Source organism: Elephas maximus, chromosome 17 (assembly GCF_024166365.1).
Source record: "Elephas maximus indicus isolate mEleMax1 chromosome 17, mEleMax1 primary haplotype, whole genome shotgun sequence".
In the NCBI taxonomy this organism is placed as follows: domain Eukaryota; kingdom Metazoa; phylum Chordata; class Mammalia; order Proboscidea; family Elephantidae; genus Elephas; species Elephas maximus.
In genome coordinates, this window is record NC_064835.1 from 44,040,467 (window position 1) to 44,057,252 (window position 16,786).

At 40.3% G+C, this 16,786-nt stretch overlaps 1 gene segment (V, D, J or C); it reads left to right on the forward strand.

The window, feature by feature from the left end:
- The window catches only part of LOC126060229 (immunoglobulin kappa variable 4-1-like), a 465,741-nt gene that overhangs the window by 140,404 nt on the left and 308,551 nt on the right, over positions 1-16,786 (forward strand).

Genomic DNA, 16,786 nt, shown 5'->3' on the forward strand with positions numbered 1-16,786 from the left:
TCTTTCAAAGGCCAGCCTCTAATTCATTAACCCTATCACTCCAGAAATACGTGATACCTTTCCCACATTCTTTTTTCCTTAGTTGTCAATTCCACTTTAAATTTATCCCCTGGGCACCCAAGTTTAATTTAGTGATGAAAGGAAATCATGGCTCTTCGTTATTGTTAATTGACAACCTATTGGTCCCTAACTCATAACAACTCCATGAACAGTGAGACCTCTGTTTTGATCCACAGGGTTTTCACTGGCTGATTTTTCAGATGTAGATCACCAGGCATTTCTTTCTAGTGTGTATTAGTGTCTGAAAGTGCAGCTGAAACCTGTTCAACATGGCAGCAACATGTATGCTAAATGAGGAAGTATGCTAAACGAGGCGCCTCGGCCCCTGCTCAGATCCATGCTCACGCCAGCCCAAGTAGTGTTTCCAGTCAGTGTAGACGAGACTCCGACTGGCCCTGCAGCTAATGGAGACCTTCTCTCCTGGGAGACAGGAGAGATTCTGGCCCCTACTGAGCAGGATCTGCCCACTGGAACCTGAAACGACAGGCACCCGAGGATGATCCAGAGATGCTACACAATCAGGGACAGAAGGAACATCAAACCAAAAGGGTCTCTACCTGGGACAAGTGGACAGGCCTGGTTAGCTTGTAGCTTTTATTTCATTTCTCATCTGAAAATGTAGGCCTGTCTGCATAGGAGGATCACTTTGGAGAGAAAACTCCATGTCTAGGAGATGAGGTTTCTGGGGCAGATAGAGGAAGTGTACATGTTCAGGACTGTGAGGGCAGGAAGCAACAGGTGCAGTGAAGACTCACAGGCCTCCAGCCCTGGGAGAAGGCTTGTGTTTGGGGCTGAAGCACTGTGCTAGGGTAGCCATTATGTTGCTAACAGCAATAACCTGCCTCGTCCTCAACCTAGAGACTGTTCATGGTGAGAATGAGGACTGTCAGACCTACTGCCACTTAACCAGTCAGATGTCTTAGATGCCCAGTTGGATGCCAAGGAGATAAGCAGCTTAGGAGCCTGTGCTGGTTTCTGCTGGTACCAGGCTAAGATGCTACTAATATTCTGGCTGGACTTGCACTGATGGTGACCATTTCTCCTGGAGACACAGTCAAGGAGACAGGAGACTGTGTTATCATGATGTCCCCACTGGCACCTGCAGAGAAGACAATTACCATACATACATATATACACACACTTTTTGATAAGCACATTAACATATGCCATTTTAAAAGCGTGTTTTAGTGGTATGCCTGTCACACATTATTGAGTCACACGTTATTGAGTCAGTTTTGGAAACAGCCATCATTTCCCACAACATCTTAAAATCATTTTTCAGCTCTACAGAGATTCTTCTGGAAAGGGATTGAGTCACTGTTTATTTCTCACCAGAAACCCAGAGTAACAGATGCCTGAAGACAGGAGCCTGTAACACCATCTTGCTGCGTCCACCAGCCTGATAAAAATCAGCTCAAATTGCATAGTCCCCTTTTATAAAATCTGAGCAGCCAGACTGGGCCTGGGTGGGCTATAGAAAGCCAGCAGTCAATGTGGAAGCAAACTACATGGGCAGTGGGTTGTGAAAGTAACCAATGTAAATAGAGAACCAATGACTAGAAAAGACAAAGTATAAAACTGAGAAGCTCTATTACCAACTTAGAAGTTCTAAAACTACAAACAGTAGATTCTCTTAAGAAGAGTTTCTACTTAAAATGAGAAAAAAAGTTGAAATGGGTTCATTTTCTTAAATGATAATCCAGTTTCTATAATCCTGGTGAAGTAATATAAAACTCTAGAAATATATAAAAGAAAGAGATGAAAATGGAGAACCTTTACCCTGAAGGACAGTTTGAGCTCACTGCATACACTAAAGATTTAATTCTAGGGGTATGTAAGATCCAGGGAAATGGAAGGCAAGCCCAGAAGTGTGGGGAGTCCTGAGGGAACCTATTTAAACTAGGCCTAAGGGAAGGGGCTCTAATCTCAAAGTCATTGTGAACCAGAGAAACTAAATCTATCCTTCCCACAGCTGCTAGAAAATGATCAAAGGTCTCTAGGTTTATTGTGGAAATGGAAGCAAAAAAATAAGCAAGATTTCCTTGGGAAGCTGTGTCTGAAAGCCAAACCTCCAAAGAGTTTCACTGTAGGCGTATATGGTGTAGGTGTGTCTGGAGTTCTCTAATCATGACATTAGTTTAAGATAGCCCAACTGACAGGAGCAACAAGTTGAAGCTGCTCTGGAAGAGGGCATCCCATCAGAAATACTCAGGACACCTCACAAATAATTTTTCAAACACTACTGCCACCAAGACGTCAGAGATTCTTGACATTCAAGAAAATAACATAACTAGGGGATGAATACGAATGTGATGCAACAAAAATAACACACAAGAAAAGTCCTCCTCACTCTTTTGATATGGGAACTATGCGAGTTTATTAAAAGAATGTAAATGATAAACTTCACATTGCATGCAAGACACAGAAAACTAAAAGCAGGGGTACTACAGATCTGAAAAACAAAATTTTCAGGAAATAGATACAGAATACACACCTGTCAGTTTTTCATAGTGTGAGGGCTTGCATGTTGCTGTGATGCTGGAAGCTATGCCGCCGATAGACAAATACCAGTAGGATCACCACAGCGGACAGGTTTCAGTTCAGCTTCCAGACTAAGACACATTAGGAGGAAGGGCCTGGTGGTCTGCTTCTGAAAGAATTAGCCAGTGAAACCCTTACTAACAGCAGCAAAACAGTGCCTGTTACACTGCCAGAAGATGAGCCTCTCAGGTTGGAAAGCACACAAAACACGGCTGGGGAAGAGGTGCCTCCTTAGAGTAGAGTTGACCTTAATGACGGGCATGGAGTCAGGATTTTGGGGCATTCATGTGCTAATGTGGCGTGGCTCAAAATGAGAAGAAACACCTGAAACCATTAATAAACTAAACTTGGAATGTACAATGTATGAGTCCAGGAAAATTAAGAAATTGTCAAAATGAAAAAGAAGGCATGAAGATCAATATCTTAGGGATTATTCAGCTGAAGTGGACTGGTATTTGTCATTTTCAGTCAGAAAATTGTATGGTCTACTACGGCATTACATGCATCATCAGAAAGAACATTTCACGATCTATCCTGAATTGCAACACTGTCAGTAATAGAATAACACCCACACGCCTACAAGTAAGGTCAGCTAATATGACTATTATTCAAATTTACACTCGAACCACTACGGCCAAAGATGAAGAAATACAAGATTTTTACCAAAATCTGATCTATGAAATTGATCGAACATGCAATCAGGATGCACTGGTAATTACTGGCGATTGGAATGTGAAGGTGGAAACAAAGAAGGATGAGAATTTGGAAAATATGGCCTTGGTGTAGAAACAATGCCAGAGATGGCATGATTTAGGGTTTATGAAAAGAGATGGTTTAGGTTGGCGACCACATACAAGTCTTTCAATGAGCTTTAAGGTAAGGGAGAAGAGTGAAAGAGGACACAACTGGAGGGAGATTTGAAATCAGGAGAGTTTTTCCAAGTGACGTTTCATGCTAATGGAAAGGATGCTAAAGTGAGGGGAACAAGGATAACTCAGAAAAGAAAGGTGAGAAATGCTAAGACGCCCTTGGTGGGACAGCAGTACAGGAGCAGAGGGCCTGGCCTCAGGTAGGAGGGCTGTCTGCTCATCTACAGTAATAGGAAGGAAGGAAGGAAGGAAGGCAGAGCATGGGGATGTAGACAACTGTGGATCAGAAGATGCCTGAGAGGAGCTAGTGGAAGCTCTTCCAAGAAACTGGAAATGAGGTCATTTCCTGAAAGGTAGGATGAGAAAACCAAAAAACCCAGTGCCTTCGAGTCGATTCCAACTCATAGCAACCCTACAGGACAGAGTAGAACTGCCCCATAGAGTTTCTGAGGAGCAACTGGTAGATTCGAACTCCCAGCCCTTTGATTAACAGCCCTAGCACTTAACCATTTCACCACTAGGATGAGAAGTAGGTGTTAAATTTGAAGATAAAAGAAAAGAGAAAGGGTGCAGACTGAATGAACCAGGTAAATAAAGTATGTTTGTAAGGCAGGATTAAGGGCTGTCCTGAGGCAGAGTGCATAAATTTACGGTGAAAGAATCAGCATAATTATGTGTTTTTTCCAAGCCACATTAGGGACATGGAGGCAGGTATGTGGAGGGTGGAGTTTTTCCCAGGGTTTAGGTTTTACAAGATGAATGTAATGAAATAAGGGAGGGGCCGTGGCATTCTTGGTTTCGGTCAGGGAATTGTTATAAAGGAGAAGCTTGGAATTTCAAATTTAAAATCAACTTGACAGCAGCTAACAACAAGAAGTAGGGAAATGGGAATCTGAGTGGTACAGAGACAGCCAAGATACATTGGTTAAACACTTCTTTTCAGAAAATGGTAAAATTATGACTCATACAAATAAAAGAAAGAGGAAAGCCTACGTTTTTAAATTTGTAAGCTGCCAAGGATTTAATTTTCCTTGGATCCCTAATCAACGCTTACAGGAGCAGCCGGCAAGAATTCAAATGACCTACTGCAATTGGGCAAATCTGCTGCAAAAGACCTCTTATAAGTGTTAAAAAGCAAAGATATCACTTTCAGGACTAAGGCGTTCCTGGCTCAAGCCATGGTATTTCCAATCACCTCACATGCATGTTAAAGCTGGACAATGAGTAAAGAAGATCAAAGAGGAATCGAAGCCTTTTAATTATCCTGCTGGCAAAGAGTATGGAATATACCATGGATTTCCAGGAGAACGAACAAATCTGTCTTGGAAGATGTACAGCCAAAATGCTCCTTAGAAACAAGCATGGTGAGACTTCATCTCCCATACTTTGACCATGTTATCAGGTGGAATCAGTCCCTGGAAAAGGACATCATGCTTGGTAAAGTAGAGGGTCCGTGAAAAAGGGGAAGATCCTCAATGAGATGGACTGACACTTTGGCTGCAACAATGGGCTCAAGCATTACAATGACCTTGAGGACATTCAGGTTGAAGCAGTGTTTCCATCTGTGGTACACAGGGTCCCTATGAGTCAGAACCGACTCGATGGCACCTAACAACAACAACACAGTGTATAGTGATTCTACCTGTATTTTAGTGTCGTTGTGGGTAAAGATGAGCCAATGCACATCTACAGAGATGGTCTGATGTTAATAAACAATTTTAGTTTTTGTTTGTCCAAAAATATCCTTACGTAGCCTTCATTCTAAAATGATATTTTTGTGTATAGAATCCTAGATATGTAGTTACCTTTTCCTACTCTTTGAAAATCTCATTCTACTCACCTCTTGTTTTTGTCGTTGCTACTGAGAGAATGGAAACCGTGGTGGCGTAGTGGTTAAGTGCTAAGGCTGATAACCAAAGGGTCGGCAGTTTGAATGCGCCAGGCACTTCTTGGAAACACTATGGGGCAGTTCTACTCTGTCCTGTAGGGTCACTATGAGTCAGAATCAACTTGACAGCACTGGGTTTGGTTTTGACTGAGAGAATCAGATCTGTGCAAGCCCCTCCGAAGGTGATCTGTCCCTTTTTTCGGTCCGATTCTAAGCTTTTCTCTTTGTTTTTGGTTTTCTGCAGCTCTCTGTAGTATGTGTAGGCTTGAAATCATTTTTATTTATTTAGGTTGGAGTTTTCTAGCACTTGGGTCTATGGAATAATGTCTCTTCCTAATACTGTTTAATGCTTGACCATTCTTTGTTCAAATGTTGTGCAGGCCCATTAACTCTATCTCTTGTCTTTCAGATCAGTATAAGGAAATCACACTGTTTTTTACTACATCCGCTTTGTCTGTTTTTTCCATATTTTTCTTTCTCCATGTTGTATTATGGATCGTTTCTTCTGCTTTATCCTCTAGTTCAGTGAATCCTTTACTGCTGCCGATTACCTTGTGGTATTGGTTTCACATATTTAATTTCAAGAAATGAAGTTGAACATTCTATTTTTGAAAGTGTGATGTCACATGTTATATTTCTCTTTTCCCTATACATACGTTCTTGCTTGTTATTCACTTCTTTAAATAAATTCTATTTGTGACAATTTTAAAATCTGAAAACTAAGGGGACATCACTGCTCTCTGTGATGCTCTTTATGAAAGGTGTTCATGTTCAGAAAGTCTTGTTTTCTTGGATATCGAGAAATGTCTAATATCTTGGTGATATTGGCCCTTAAAAATTATCTCTGGGGTTTCTAAAACCTAGAATGAATATGCCTTCCTCAAGAGAAGTTTTATTTCTGTGTCTGCTACCTTCTAGGAGGCACTAACATTAGTAGGTGCAGCTAAACAAGTTTAAGTTTGCAAAGAGTCACACCCAATCAGGCCATGCATATGTGGGGTACACATCCCCAGAGGGATTCATCTGTAGTCAGAACTTCCTAGGGGAGGTTTCTTTTTTTCTCTCTTCCTTTCCCTTTTCCTCTCTTGTTCTGTGATAAACCTGAGCACCTTTTTCTGGAGTTCCCTGAAAATGAGAAAAGCACTGGATTCAGTCTAAATCTGCTTTATTCGTATCTGAAGTGGAGACTACATGGGACTTCAGGTTAATGCAGGATGATCTCACTCTGAACTCCCCACTTGGATGGACTCTTGGTCCCCACTTCTGCTTCCCTGGCCTTTCAATGGCCCTGAAACTCAAGCCCACTTATTTGCAGAATCCTTACTTGCCATCAGGAAAAATCAGCCTTAGTACAAACACATTTCTTAGTTATAGGAAAGCCAAACCACCTCATGGTTTATGTCAGCATTTCTCAAAAATATTTGTGCATGAATACCTATTTCTGTCTATCTGTATATGTGTGTGTGGATGTATATGAATACATACATACATTCATATATACTTGTATATGTGGTTGTTATTAGTTCCTGTTGAGAAGATTCCAACTCATGGTGACCCACTGTGTGCAAAGTAGGACTGCTCCATTGGGCTTTCAAGGCTATGAGCTTTTGGAAGATCTCCAGACCTGTCTTCTGAGGGGCAACTGTGTAGCATCGAACCACCAACCTTCCTGCTAGTAGTTGAGTGCATAACTGTTCGCGCCACCTTTATATACATATAAGGAAACATATATGCATATTTCTATTTTAAAAAGAGAATGTTTAGATTGTCTTGTTGGTAGGTGCATGTGTAAGAGAATGCTATTAATTTTATTTCTTTTTTTTGTCTAGTGCTTTATGTTAAAGTTTATAATTCTAGTCAGTTTGTCATACAAAAACTTATACACATGTTGTTCTGTGACCCTAGTTGCTCTCCCAACAATGTGACAGCACATTCCTCCTCTCCACTCTGTATTTTCCGTGTCCACTCAACCAGCTTCTGTAACCCTCTGCCTTCTCATCTCACCTTCACACAAGAGCTGCCGACACAGTGATGCTTGTCTTTTGTTTTATTTATGTGGTGGATTACATTAATTGTTTTTCTAATGCTGAACCATCCTTTCATACCTGGTATGAATCCCACTTCGTCATGGTGACTTATTTTTTTGATATGTTATTAATTCTATTGGCTGCAAGTTTGTTGAGGATTTTTGCATCTACATTCATGAGGGATATAGGTCTATAATAAGACTTTATTCTTTAGAGCAGTTTCAGGTTTACAGAAAAATTGTGCAGAAAGTGCAGAGAGCTACCACACACGCCTGTTCTCCCCTGTGTGGTGTTTCTCCTCTTCTTAACATCTTACAGTCACAGGGTACATTCGTTACCAGTGATGAGCCAACAGTGAAACATTAGTACTAACTGATGCCCATAATTTACATTAGGGTGCACTCTTTGTCTTCTACAGTCCTGTGGGTTTTGACAAATGCATAAAATCATGGCTCGACCATTACAGGATCATACATCCCTGCCTGAAAAATGCCCTGTGCTCCACCTATTCATCCCTCCCTCTTCCTCCTGAGCTGCCTGCAACCACTTACTTTTTACTGTATCTATGGTTTTGCTTTTTCACTCATATTTTTAAATTTTCTAATAAAGCATCATTTTAAATTGTTGTGTAGGTCCATTAGAAGTCGGAATGTACTCCACCAAAATGGGTTTTTTTTTGTGTGTGTTTTTGTTATTTAACTGAGTACAATGGTTTTAAGACCTCTCCCTCCTAACCCTTTGGCTTCTGCCATGACTTAGGTGATGAGACCCATGTGTCTTGCAGAGAGCTTTCACTTTAACATGAGGTTAAACCTTAGACTAGAAATAACCCACCTCACTTTTCCTGATCTTTTTTCCTTTTCATCTTGAGACCTTAATCCCTTAAGCACTAATATTTTGATAATTTTTGATGAGCTATTCTTACTCGCAGGTGGTGATGGGTAAAATATTGGTTGCAGTCATTTGGTGAGAAGCCAATTATGCCTTGACCTGCCTATGTCCAAAGCTTCTAGGCTGCCACTCATTGGAGGTAGTGGAACCTGTTCAAAATGATAGCTTATTTATAAGGAAAACACATGGCGGAAGTGGAGACTCTGCAGTTCTGCCATGAAAGTAATGGAGAACAGTCTGAATTCTCTCCTTACAGTGGTTTTTCACTTAATGTATGATGTGAACTTGTGACTCTTATTGCTTGGTAAAAGTGTTTTTTTTTTTTTTTTTTCCCACTGTAAACCTTTTGGACAGTAATGAGATAAAAAATAATAGAGCATGCTTGACACAAAATTAACTATTGAAATCTTGTTTTTCAAACAGAAGATAATGAATGTGTGAATTGCAGACAATGTTTGTTGACATTTACCGTACATCAAGGGATTGAGCACATGAAAAAAGCCAGAAGACACGAATTTGTTACAGGATCCTGTTGTTTTTAGTTGCTGTTAAATTGATTCTGACTCATGGTTACACCATGTGTGCAGAATAGAACTACACCTCATAGGGTTTTCAAGGCTGTGACCTTTCAGAAGCAGATCTCTAGGCCTTATCCCCAAGAAGTCTCTTGCTAGTTTGAAATGCCCACCTTTTAGTAGTCTAGAATGTGAGCATTTGCATCACCCAAGTAACTCTTTGTAAAGACTATTAGCATCCATTTCAAATGCAACTTGTTTATTTTCAGAGCACTGGGCCCAACAATATCTGAAGCAGTTTTCATTTAGATAAAATGGTGGTTCTTCTAAATTAATTTTACTCATTTTTGATTTCATGTTTGAATGGTGAGTGGAAAGCTTATATCGCTAGTTACTGGATGCTGTGTCTCCTACTGGGAGCTCTGTGTTGGTGCTTTCCTGTACTTCTTGTTTGCTGATCTCCAACTGGAGTCCAGGATGGTGAATCCATGCTGCCTTAGCTGATAGGGGACCTCCGCTCTACTTTCTCCTCGCTCTCTATTCTCCGTCAGTTTCTTATTCCATTTGGTGCTTGGCTCAATTCTTGATCTCTTCCCATATGATGCTCCAGATTCCAGGATTGATGTTTCACTTAGTTTTTTGGGTCTTTGCTGTGCAGGCACAGTGTGGTGCTTCTGTCTCTAGTGTCATGTAAGCTAGTCCTTTTCCTTCTGTTTATGACAATAAAATCCCAAAGTCATCATCTCCAAAACATTATTTACTTTAAAAAATGAAACAAATTACCATTTCTAAGTAGAAAATTACAGGAGTTGGAGGACCAACACAACCATTGTAAAAACTACAAAACCGAAAGGAATAAAAAGCAAAAATGTTATTTTAGTGATATCAGAGGCTGTAGAAAAAATGAGAACTGGATCACTTAAGGCTTCAAAGAGAAGAAATCATTTATAGCTGTGAAGATATTCACATGACTTTTTGTTCATTTGCAGAATTTGCCAGAAAAATTTGTGGACAGAATTCTGACCTTGCCCAGACAGAGAAACACAACTGGGAGAGAATCCACAGGCCAATAGTTGACCTCTGTTATGTGCCCTTCAAAATTCCATTTTTTGCAGTCCACCCACAGTCTTAATATTCTTACCTTTCGAATGAAAATCTTTTCTGTCATTTTGTATCCTTCTACTACTCGATTGGCAAAGTTCTATGTCCTATATCTTTCAGTCTATATTTTGTTTTCTTTTTTTTAAAAAAACCCAACGTTTAAAATTCCAAGAACTCCTTATTTTTCTCAACAAGAAGTAACTGGGAAAATTAAAATACTGGTGGAATTAGGATCTTGTGTCCTTTATAAATTTATAAAATGCTATTTGAAGGCTCAATAACCAACATCTTCACAAATCCTTCTCAGCCACACTCCCCTGAGGATAGCAAATACAGAATGATATTTCAACTATCTTAATTCAAGGGGAAGTGTAAGTGGTAAAGTGAGAAGCAGGGGGTTGTGAGAGTGGGACAAGACTAATTTCTAAATATCATCAAATATTATCCTGATAAAATATACAAAGAAGCATTCTAAACCTCCACATGTATTCAACTTGTGTTTTTACAGTCTGTGTCAATTGTCTGCCTGTCATGCTGACTACATTTAACTGACAAATGTACACAGGCAGGAGACTTAGGATGAGCTCTCCGTCAGCTCTCCTGGCATCAGGTCTAGTTTCGCAGGAACATTTGGACCTCCTCCATCACCCCTGCTGGCTCTGCCATGTTAAGACTAGTCCACCTGATGGGCCACAACGGAACAGCCTTCTCAGGTGTAGCAGAGTCACTCATGGTCCAGAGTCCTCAGATGCAACACATCCTCCAGTATCTTCCTCTTAGCAGACTCAGAGAACCTGCTGGGCTGACTCCCCACACAGGCCACACATTTGAGCAGCTGGTCTACCCCAAGCAGAGAAGCTTTTGTGCAAGGTTTTTTCACTGTGGGAGGATATTTTGTAGCTTGCATGCAGTAATAAACTGGAACATCCTCAGCCTCCACCCTGCTGAATTTCAGAGTGAAATCTGTCCCTGATCCACTGCCACTGAACTTCTCTGGGACCCCTAAGAATCAGTTAGGAACCGTAAAGATGAGGAGCTGTGGAGCCTGGCCTGGCTTCTGCTGGTACCAGTACAGATAGGTTTGCCCATTACTATGTAGAAGGCTCTGACTCTACTTGCAGGAGTTTGTGGCTAGCTCTCCAAGAGTGACTGGAAGACTGAGTGGAATCTCAGTCATTATAATATCCTCCCTGGATGCTAAAATGACAAGAGAGAAGAGCAAGGTTATGTACCAATGCTAAGAACCATTGTCAAGATTTCCTTCTATTTATTTCAGGCTAAATTGTGTGTGTATCTGTGCGCAGGCATGCGCGAGTGAGATTTTCATTCATACTCCAAAATAGGCGATTAAAAGAAAAACAACTCTGATACTACCAGACATAAAAGAACCTCTTTCTTTGTGAAGCCAGTGCATTCGAGTCAATTCCAACTTATATTGGCCCTATAGGACAGAGTAGAACTGCCCCGTAAGGTTTCCAAGGAGCACCTGGTTGATTTGAACTGCTGTCCTTTTGGTGAGCAGCTAAACTCTAAAGCACTGGGCCACGGGGATTTCACTTTCAGTCAGAATCCACTTGATGGCAGTGGGTTTGGCTTGATTTTCGGTTTTCTTTGTGAAAATCTTCACCAGGGAGCAGGTCCCTTTTACTCTTGTGTTCTCCTCAGTTTCACTGATCTAAACACCACATGCCTCTCAGAGTGGGTGTGACATACTCATCTAACTTGGGAACAGAATACACACGGGAACCTGTGGTGCCCCAGAGCTCACCCTCCCCACTTCCTGCTCCTTTCCCATCCGTCCTCTGTCCTCACCAGGGGTCCAGAGCATTAACAGCCCCAAGAGCTGAGCAGGAAACCTCATTTTAGAAGTTGAAGGAATAAATCCTGATAAGTCAAAGCAGATTAGAGCTGACCTTTTATCTCAGACTTTGCCAGGGAAGGTCGTCCCTGGGAAACAACATGCAAATCCTTTGGTGGGTGCAGCAGTGTGGAGAGAACCAAGGGGAGGTTAGGCCTCTCCTGTGAGCAAATAACAAAGGGTCTTCTGTGTTTGGAGGAAAATCAACAGAGGTAAAGTTGGTTCTCCCTGCAGTAGTGGTCACTTTGGATTGGAAAAGGATGTATTCATGTCAAGGACACGATGTACATGGCCCTGACACTGTAAGAAACCATCAGAGACCCTGATGATGTATAGGTGATTGTCCAGGGTTGGCCTCTGGGACCCTGAATGACCATCCTGCATGGTTATCTCTCAGCTAATCTATAAAAGGAAGCAACTCCCACACTCACTGTGCTGATCCACACGGTGTCTGTAAATAATGAGATGGCCTTGAGATCATTCAAGGTTGTCTGGTATCTGCTGATATCGGGTTAAATGTTTAAGAATGTTTGAATCAAATGCTACAAACTCTCTCTGGGACGCAGTGAATGAAACTCTTAAAGAGCCCTCAAGTCAAAAGAGCTTGATAGGGAAGAAAAAAAAATGTGTCTTACACATAGACAGCTAATAGGTCAGTTTAAGGCAAGGGGAAAAGAGGAAAACAATTTTATGCCTCAGGGAGTGAATATGATATTCCTGGTAATCATTTGTTAAAATTGATGAATGGCCTCTCTTATTACTCTCTCTTTTGTTATACATACATATAAAGCTGTTGTTACATGCTGGCAAGTTGGTTCTGACTCATGGAAACCCTGTGTACACCACAACAAGACACAGTTCAGCCTGCACCAGGCTTAGAATCATTGTTAAGTTTGGGCCCATTTTTGGCAGCCACTGTGTCAATCCGTCTCATTCCTCTTTTTCGATGGTCCTCTACTACAATAATTATGAAGTCGTTCTCTAGGGACTGGTTCCTCCTGATAACATGTACAAAGTACATGAGAGAAAGCCTCCCCATTCTGGCTTCTACAAAGCATTCAGGCTCTACCTCTCCCAAGACAGACTTGTTTGTTCTTCTGGAAACCTGTGACATATTCAGTATCATTTGCCAGAGCGTAATTCAAAGACATTAATTTTTCTTTGGTCTTCCTCATTCATTGTCCAGCTTTCACATGAAAATGAGGCAGATGAAAATGCCATGGTTTGGGTCAAATGGACTGTAGTTCTCAAAGTGACATATTTGCTTTTTAACACTTCACAGTGTTCTTTTGTAGGTGATTTGCCCAATGCTATAAATTGTTTGATTCCTGACTGCTCCTTCCATGAGTGTTGTTTATGGACTCAGGTAAAATGAAATCCTTCACAATGTCAATCTTTTTTCCATTTTTCAAGGTGATGCTGATTGGTCAATTTGTGAGGATTTTTGTTGTCTTTATATTGAAGTGTAATCCAAACTGAAGGCTATAGTCTTTGATCTTCATCAGTAAGAGCTTCATGTCTTTTCTTTCAACAAGCATGGCTATGTCATCTAAATATTGCTGGCTGCTAACAATCCTGATGCTGCATTCTTCTTCACATAGTCCACCTTTTCAAATTATTTGCTCATCATACAGATTGAAAAAGTTTGGGGGATAGCTACTAACCTGAACTAAACATTTTCTGATTTAAACCATGCTGTATTTCCTTGCTCTATTTGGATGATTGTCTCTTGGTCTCTGTATAGTTTTCTCATGAGCACAATTAAGTGTTCTGGTATTCCATTCTGAAGGATTGTTTGATTTTTTAATAAGTTGAACTAAAATATCCAAAAAATAAATAATCTTGTAAAAAATATTTCTTGCTCAGAAAATGGCCTTGAAATTTCCTTACGCTATCTATCCTGAGCCATCACAACATTCCTAATTCTAAAGAACCACTGTCTCTTGTATGTTATGAAACCATACTCAGCCTTGGACAACAAAACTGACCAGCAGTCAATGATGGTCACTCCACACTGGACACAAATAACAAAAGTTGGTAAAAGAATATTAAAAATAACCTCCATGTGTTCCAGGTGGGGGGCAACAGACCTCTCTAATTCTCTCATCTTGATCATACTCAAATGAATGAGGAAACTTATACAGGTAGGTTCTACAGTAGATTATCTCTGTTGTCAGATACTGGGAGTTTGGTGTGCACTGAACTGAGAGCTAGAGTGTGGTTTGTAGGCTTTAGGAAGACAATTGTGGAGGTGGAACTGTCTGAGTCAGTTACCCTAGTGTCAGTGTTTATGGGGTGGAGAGTGTGAAACTCTCACACATTCTGTAGACTTTGTTCTGTAGACTTTGTTACCCAAATAGCCCAACACCAAACAGATTTACACAAGAGATCATTTCCCCAAGTGGACCCAAATGGAGGTTTTTTCTGGAAAAAGGTGAGAGTTTTTCCTTGTGTAGGAGTTGAGATCAAGCCCCCAACAGAGGGAAGTTTCCACATGCAGGTGACCTTGAGTGGATTCCTAGGCTCTGAGGTACCTGTGATTACAGCTGATTGCCCTCTATAAATAACTGCCAATTGTCACCCACTTTTTTAGGGGATACATTCGCGGATAAATATTCTAACTGCCGGGAGGTCAGGACACCTCTGTGAAAGTGTTTACCTTCTGAGTTTAGATGTTCTCTCTAACATCTGTGAAAAGCGGAAATGTTAACATGTCTGATTTTCTGGCGGCTCAAGACCCTATTCTCCATCTTCCTAATCTGAGTCTGTTTCCAAATGTCTGAATTATTTTTCCTACTTTTCTCTTCGAATAAATGGAAAAATCCTATAGAGACACACAACTGACCCTTAGGATATGTGGCCGAAACATGTGCTGGATCTTTTTGCTGATCCCCAGCTCACCGCAAAGGGGATCTTAATTCCATTGAGTATCTGAGCATTCTCTGCCATGTAAGTTATTTAATTCATCTGAGATCCCCTCTCAAAACTCACCCTTGATGAAAGGAGCCTCTGTCTTCAACACATAGCCTCCTTAGAAGCCACAATTTGCCTAGAAGTTCAGTGAGGAGGTGTGTCTTTTTGTCTGACGTTGTAAGAAAGCCTGCTTCATCTGAGAGATGGAGATTGCAGGGCCCAAGAAAACTTGGGGGAACAAAAGGGAATTTTAGTCTTTTTAATTTCTTGCTGAAGCTGCCTTTGCCATGAGGATTTCTATGGACATGCCAAGATGACAAAGAAAAATGTTATTTTTGAAACAGTTTTATTTGGATATTATAGTTTGCCTGCAGAATAATGGAGAGTATAGACTGAGAGTTCTCCAATTCCATGAGTCTTCTTCCATATTAAATAGTTTCAAGAATTTTAAAACCTGATCCTATAAATTTTAATAAGAAGATATCAAGACCCTCTGGAAAAATCAAACACCAAATTAAATCACTTAAAATGATGTCTGAAATCAGTTGATTCTGCCTTAACCACTTTGTCTCATCAACTGCTGGCCAAAACTGAAAACTGTGAGCAAGAGTTAAGGGCTCAATGAATTATTTAGTAACCATTCTTTGTCTTATAATAATAATGCCATCTCTTCATTAGCAAGTAGAAACAGTGACGGCATTCTCTTAACAGAAAACTTATCTTGATCTTCTTGATCAGGAGCCAAGGATAACTCAAAATTATTGCTCTTTGAAGCATAAACTACTCACATTTCAGTATTTCTAGAAATTTTTATGTTGAATCCTCTACAACAGCTCTTAGGCCAAGGGGAGAATGCAGGGTCAGTAATAAATTGAATCAAATCAAATCACATTGAATCTAATGGAATTGAATTAAAAAAGAAAGAATGAGATAACACAAAAAGATAAGATTATACAAAACCAGGTCAAATAAATTTGAGTTTCCTGGAATAGTCAGGGCATAAAACCACAAAGTTTATCAAAAATTACAGGCTGTAAGAACTTCATAGAAACTGACTTTGGCAGCTCTCGCTCCTCTTTCAAGGTCTTTTAGTTGGAATTAGGGACCTCCTCATTTGGTTCTCTCATAGACGAATATCCTAGCAGCCCTACGTGAAATTTAAAACTGATTATGAGAATTAATATTAATCTTCCATGCAAGAATGCACAAAGAATATTTATTTAAGGCAAAGTAAAGATGCAAATAGTTCCTGGGTGGCAAAAACAGTTTGCTCTCATCCACTAATAGAAAGATTGGTGACTCAATCCCCCCAATGGTGACACCAAAGAAAAGCCGGGAGATCAGTTTGTATAAAGATTACAGCCAAGGAAGCCCTGTGGAGATCAATTCTACTGTGACACATTCGGTGTAACTATTAGTTGGAAGTACCATGAAGACAATGGGTTTGGTATTTTTTTTTTAAATAATTTTTGTTTTTAAAAGGGCTAAACTTGTTGATTATATGAAAAAAAGAAAATATTTGCTTGACAGTAACATTTCTGAGTAGCAAAAGAGCAATATCTTTTCCTTCTGGCTTAACAGTAAAGTCAAAAGATTCAGTGAAACGGATGTGTCTTGGATTCAAACTATGCAATTAATACTGGACATAACAGGAGCTCTTCTACACTCAGAACTTGTACAGAAAAAAAACAGTGGAAAATCTCTTACGAAAGTTGCCTTCGATTAACATTTTCAGGCAAACAGAGAGAGGGTGAGAGGAAAAGAGAAAGAGAGAGAGAGAGGAAGAATTTGTCTCGATGGCAGTGAATTTGTTTCTTTTTTTTTTTTCCTTTTTTGGTTTTGTAACAATAACACTTTAATGAGTCGGGCAAATACAGAAAACATTTTGGACTGCAAGTTGAAAAAGGAGAAACATGTCAAGAATTTGACTTGAGTGCCCCCTAGTGTGGTGTCAGCTTAGGACCAAAAACCAAAACTTGAACCTGTGGTGGAGTGGAATGGGAATCATAGCGACCCTATGGGACAGGGTAGAATCACCCCAAAAGGTTTCGAAGGATCATTTGGTAGATTCAAACAGCCGATCTTTTTGTTAGCAGCAAAACTCTTAATCACTGCACCACCAG